Here is a 6,000-nt window from a genome sequence, read left to right as displayed (position 1 = left end):
AGTTTCCATTTGGTGGGGAAAGTGTGGTTAGATAGGGGCTCCCGATCTAATCTGAAAAGGGAGGCAAGAGCTCTGCACATGAGTCCAAGAAAGACAGAAGACAGAAGGCACAGCCCATGCACTCCAGGTCTCCGCCTGCAGAAAGATAGAAGACAGAAGGCACAGCCCATGCACTCCAGGCCTCCGTCTGCAGAAAGACCTGCTTCTTCAACCCTGGCCACAGGCTGCCCCACCCTTCACCAACCATCTCAGAAATTAAAGCCACCAACCCTGCCCTGGACCATGGCAAGACCTGGGATGAGCCAGACCCCAGGGCCTTCTCCTGTGCACTGGCCTGGTCTCAAAGCCGCCTCCTGCAGCCCTTTCTTTCAGAGCTGTCCGCTGCTGGAGACCTGCAGCTTTGGCCAGGTCCAGTGGCTCTGCTGGGAGGCTGGCCTGCAGGCAGGGCCGCCGTGATCGGGCCCACCTTTCCTTTCCCACCAGGAGCCTTGGGAGCCTGAGAGACATCCCAGGGTTGGCTCTGACATGAATTTGTGCTCAGTGCGCCAGGCGATCAGAGCTGACTCCTCTCCCTTCTCCCTTGGAGGTGTTGATAGTAACAGCAGAGACGAGCTGCCAAGTTGGCAGGAGAACAGAAAACAACAGAGCGACTATGCACTGCAGATTGAGGGGGTTGGGGAGCAGCAAGCCAGCAGAGGGCTGGGCTGGAGCGGCAGTTTGTTTTTCCTGAGATCTGACATCAAAAGTGTCCCTCCAGTCTGGGCAGCCAGCATCTTGCACACGGAGGGGAGACAATCTGGGAAGGCGATGTCTCCAGGGGAGGCCAGGGGCTGTGGTGCAGGGTGAGACATCCAGGAGGCTCCTGGATCTGGGTGCTGCAGGAGCTGGTGGGAGGGACCTCTGGCTGGGCCTGAAGCACCAGCCGACTGGCCCTTAGAGGCATGCCAGGCCTCGGCAGCAGGACAGAGATCCACCTTTGTTCCTGCTGTTGATGAAGTAGCGGTGGAGTTTCCAAACACAAATGGACCTGGGGTGCAGAGCTGGTGAGTCTGAAGCTGCTTCCCCCCAAAGAGGACCTTAAGAGGGCACCCATGCTGTCAATCACTTAACCTCATTGAGCCTCCGAGATTAATATATACTTCAGGGCTTTGTGTAAGGATTTAACAAAGCAGTGACAGCTTACTACCTGCAGACACTGTTTGAAGAGCTTTTGTACATAAATGCACTTAACCTTCAAATGACTTTATCAGGTGGGTACTATTATTATTGCCATTTTATTAACAAAGTAACTGAGGCACAGAGAGGTTAAATAACTTATCCAAGGTCACAGAGCTCTCACCACGACTCCCCCAGAATGGTTCCAACCCAGGCTCCCCACATCCTCCTCCAGGACTCCATGGGGCCCTAGGGTTGTCTTCCCTGCTATCTTCGGTCTGGTCCGCACTACCTCACTTATCTTAGGAGCTGGTACAGTTCCTCCTTTGAGAGCCTCTGGCTGTCCCCTCCTCCCTGCTCCCCCTCCTCCTGCCTGAGGAATTCTCAGCTTCCTCTAGTTACCCTCAGCCTGCAAAGAAAACATAGTCTGCTGTGCCTGCTGCCAGCTCCTCTCTGGTGACAGCCGCAACCCATTTGCTCAGTGCCATCCCCAGCCTGAGCTATAGGGAGAGCTGGGAGCCTAGGGCTGGACCCCAGAGTCCTGCATGAGACCCTCCTGGGCCAGTCACTTCAAGGCTGAGCCCTGGTGGCCACTCAGAGGGAGAGGCCTGGACCAAATAACTTCCTGAAGCCCTTTTCATCTCTAAGAGCCATGACGGAAGGCCGATGCGCTGCATTCACAACCTCCTCCTAGGGTAGGAAGGCCAGGGGATAGACATGTTCCCCACATTCCTTAATGCAGCCTTACAAATTAGTAACCAGCTTGGAGTCCACTGAACTGTGCTGCTGGCCACCCTTGCCTCTTGCGAGGTACCTTTGCCACTTTCTGGGCAGCCAGCCAGAACTACCTCCTGTCAGCTGGGAGACAGCCAACCCAGAGCCTGGAGCCCGGATTAGTGACTGCTTCCTGAGCCTCAGTTCCTCCCTGGGACGAGGACACCCCGTGACCAGTGCCGGGGAAGGTACACCGTAGATGTCTCAGAACAACACTGTTGCATTCAGGGTGCTGGGGTGCACTGGGGGTATGCTGGCTACAGACCCACCCTCCTGGTTGTTCCTTTAGGTCATGAACGATGACAGGAGGAGACCAGGAGGGGTTAGGAAGCTGAGCTAGAAACTCTGCCATGGATAACTCAGAAAGAAATGGAATATTCTAAATTTCACACTCAGAGAACAGAGAAAACAGGGATAGGGCACCTTATAGTCAGGAACCTGCAGTTAAAGGAATGGTCAGTCCCCAGGAATCAGGCTGGAGCACGATGGTCACTAATTACGAACAAAGGGGACTGTCACAGCCCAACAACTCCTTTCTCCGTGCTCACTGCCCAAGCAACCCTGGGAGTCCTTGGGCACAGGGGAGTTCTCTGTGCGGGCCAGGGAGCTGAGGGGACACCGAGGCACCCAAGCAAGGCGCACCCAGAAGGCGGTTGCCCATCACCGCACAGGGCTTACCACCATCTTGGTCTTTGGGGTCCAAAATATTGAACCTGCTTTATCGGAGATTTGCTTTTCCCTGTGAGAAGAACATCTCATCTCGCTGCACACAGCTGTTCTGTGACTTTACAAGGGTCGTTATCCATCGCTTCCAGAAATGCTTTTACTCTGCCAGACCCCGAGGGACTCATTGACGACTGGTGACGAGGCGTCTGAGGGGGTGGGTATAGAGGGAGACTGCAGAGGTTGGGGAGCAGCTCCCTTCCTCCTGCTGCTGATTCCGCTTGAAGCCAAGCTGTGGTCAGAAGAAAGGCATGGAATCAGGAGAGGTGAGGATCTAGGAGCCAGAGCTGAAAGGACAGGGAGAGTTTACCAGGGTAAGAAGATGAAGGTAAGAGCGGGAGCTCCCAGTGAGAGAGCCCCAGGGGCCTGGGGGAAGGGGGACTGCAGAAGGGGGAGGGCCTTCCTGGGGGGAGAGAGGGGACAGGCAGAAGGCAAACTCTCCAGCCCTTGACCTTCTTGGATGGGGTGCGTGGCAGGCCAGCCCAGAGGGAGGGGGACGCCTACAATGCCTAAGAGTTCCTTCCCTCTGGAGGCCTCTGTCAGAATCCAGAATGGGTGAGCAGAAGTGGGTCGAGGTTCAGTTTTCCTAAAGAAGGCCTGAGCTGCAGACAGGATGCGTTGACTCTTTATTTATTTACGAGGCTATCGATTATAATGCAGCTTTTCCACAGGATCCTGAGGTAGTTGGAGTTGGGAGAAGATACTTCTTACCAGTTAGCTTCCTTTATCTTGGAGATGTCAGGCGCTGTCCCCCTCCCTCCCCTCGCCCTCTCTCCTCTCCCCACCCCTTCCACAGCCCTCCCCCTGTGCACCCTGATGACTGGGGGCTCAGAACAGCCCCTCTAGATTCCTCTTTGCTCAGGCCTGGGTTCCTTCCAACATTTAGGACACACTCCAGCACTCCAAATCCTAATAGGAGGTCATTGCTTAACTTGAATACAGAGCTGTAAAAGCATCCGAGATCCTCCTGGCAAAACCCTTTTGTTTTACTGAGAAGAAACAGAGGCCAAGGGGAAGTGATTTTGCTGAAGTCTGCAAGGAGGGAGACAATCCACGCAAGAATGGAGGCCTTCTGATTCCTCCCAGTGAGGACCCTGTGCGTTCTACCACCTTGCCTTCCAATCTGGCCCCTCAACCCAGAGTTGGGGTGCCCCTGAGCTAGGAACCACTCTCTGGGACCCTGGCCCCCTTTTGCAGTCTCCCAGCAGGGCCTCTCCTTAGTTCCTTTTGCATTTGATGAAATCTTTGCTCTCAGTCGGCCCCACTTGGAAAGAGGATTGAGGAGGTTCTGTAGAACCCCAGAGGAAAATGGCTAGTGATAAATTCTGAAGCTGATCAGCCTCACCCGGCCTTATCCACCTCCCTCCCCATCTGCCACCATTCCTGAGGCCTCTCCCAGCCTTGGTGAACCAACACCAGCCTTCTGGTGGGCAGAGAGGCCCACAGCCACTCGTCCCGGTGAAAGAAAGTGGCCCTTCTCCCTCCTCAGTCCCAATTCCAGTGCGTGAGCTGCTGGGGAGTCAGGGCTCAGCCTTTCCAGGTGGGCAGAACCAGGACACCGGCTGACACACTGCACCAAGCCCCAAAGGCGGGCCCTCGTCCTCAGAGGCCCTGAAGTTTAGTTCAACAGGATGTGGCTCTAAAGATGAGGACCGTTGCTTGCAGCCAGTGGGCAGTCTGCCCCTCGAGGTCATCTGTGTCACTGTACTCCTCCTTAGGTCCATTTGGGCAGTCAGTGTTCCAAAGTTGAACCCCAAACCAATTCACTGGCCTCACCGCCTTCCTTTCTAACAGGCTATGCTGTATCCAGCGGGAATTCCATAAACACACCCCATTTTCTTCTGTGCCCCTATCCTGCTGCTCCGCACATGCAAAACCCCATGTTCTACATGACAGTCCCTGATTGCACCAGCTGACATCCATTGAACTCCACTATGTCCTGGACACTACACTTTTTCTTCATAACCTCAAAATTCTCCCCATTTCTCCACTGGGTCACATAGTTATTAAGTGGCCAAGTCAGAATCTGAACCCAGGCCTCTGTCTCCAGTCTATATTCTCAGCCACTATACTCTATTACCTCTCAAGAAACAGCCACCCTTTCCAAAATGATCTTTCTCTTATCTAGGATTTTATCTTCACTTTCTTCATTACATATCACTTTTTTATTTTTTCCCCTGTAACAACTTACATACCTTAACTTCCTTACTAGACTGTGAGCTCTTCAAAAGTAGGGCAGGGGTCACACGTGGTGTGTCCCCAGCACCAGGCCCGGTGCTCGCACGTGGCAGGGCGCCATTAGGTGTGTTCTGGCTGAAGGAATGAATACACGACTGAGTGGATTTGAATCGTGGTGAGCTCTACTGTCAGAACTCACTTTTTTGAAGGGCTCAGCTTCACATTTTGTTTTTTAAGGCACCATGGGACATGAAGGGAATGGAGGCATTTCACAGATGAGTAAGAAAAGGAAGGCAAACCCCTGTGTCTGTAATCACAGAGCCTCCTCGAGCCGGCGGCTGCTGGAAGCATGCTGGGGATGTGTTATCGATTCTCCAGGTGGGGAACTGCGGGTACTACGACTGCTTAGTGAGATCTGACCCGGCTGTGAAAGGGAGAGAGGCGAGGACAATCAAACCTGTGAGCAATGGTTTTGCCAGGTGTGGGGTCTGCCCTGAGACCCAGGGCCTGCATCGCACCTTCAGGAGCCACTGGGGTAGGGCAGAGGGGAATCTAGCCACCCTTTCTGTGCTGGACTCTTTTGGGATCAGGAACTCTACATGGAGCAGCCCATGGCAGGGTAGTCCCTAGCTGGGTTAAGGGCAGAGTCAATCCACCTGGAGTCCTTGCAAGTTGAGACAGGGTGACAGGAGGCTGTAAGGTGCAGGGACCTGGTGTGTGGGCATCAGGCTCAAAGGATGTGTGTTTGTGTGTGCGAGTGTGCTCATGCTCAGCTGAGTGTGTCGGAAGCAGTGAGAGGGCCCAAATGGGACTGTGCTTCTTTCAGGACCTTGAGGTTCCCAGCGGGGTTCACTTTCTCCAAAGCTTTATTCAAAAGCTTTTCTGGTTCCAGTTTAAACAGGAAGATGAGGCTACGGGGCCATGGCTGGGAGAATAGTTTCCAGCTCTGCCACTTTTGTTGAGAGAAGGCGAGCTGCCACCCACCACTCCCAGCCTCATTCCCACAGCTGCATGTTTATCTCTAGCTCACACAGAACAACAGCCCCCAAACCTTGCCTTTGCATGGTGCTTTCACTCTGCTACTTGTATTTTCAAAGCCCATTTGCATCCACTCCTGCCTTCCATAGCCCCTCTAGAGGTGCAGACAGCTGATTCTTTTGACTATTAATG

The sequence above is a fragment of the Molossus molossus genome, unplaced genomic scaffold (genome assembly GCF_014108415.1).
Source record: "Molossus molossus isolate mMolMol1 unplaced genomic scaffold, mMolMol1.p scaffold_m16_p_19, whole genome shotgun sequence".
NCBI classification, from domain to species: domain Eukaryota; kingdom Metazoa; phylum Chordata; class Mammalia; order Chiroptera; family Molossidae; genus Molossus; species Molossus molossus.
Note: the sequence above shows the minus strand (reverse complement) of the source record.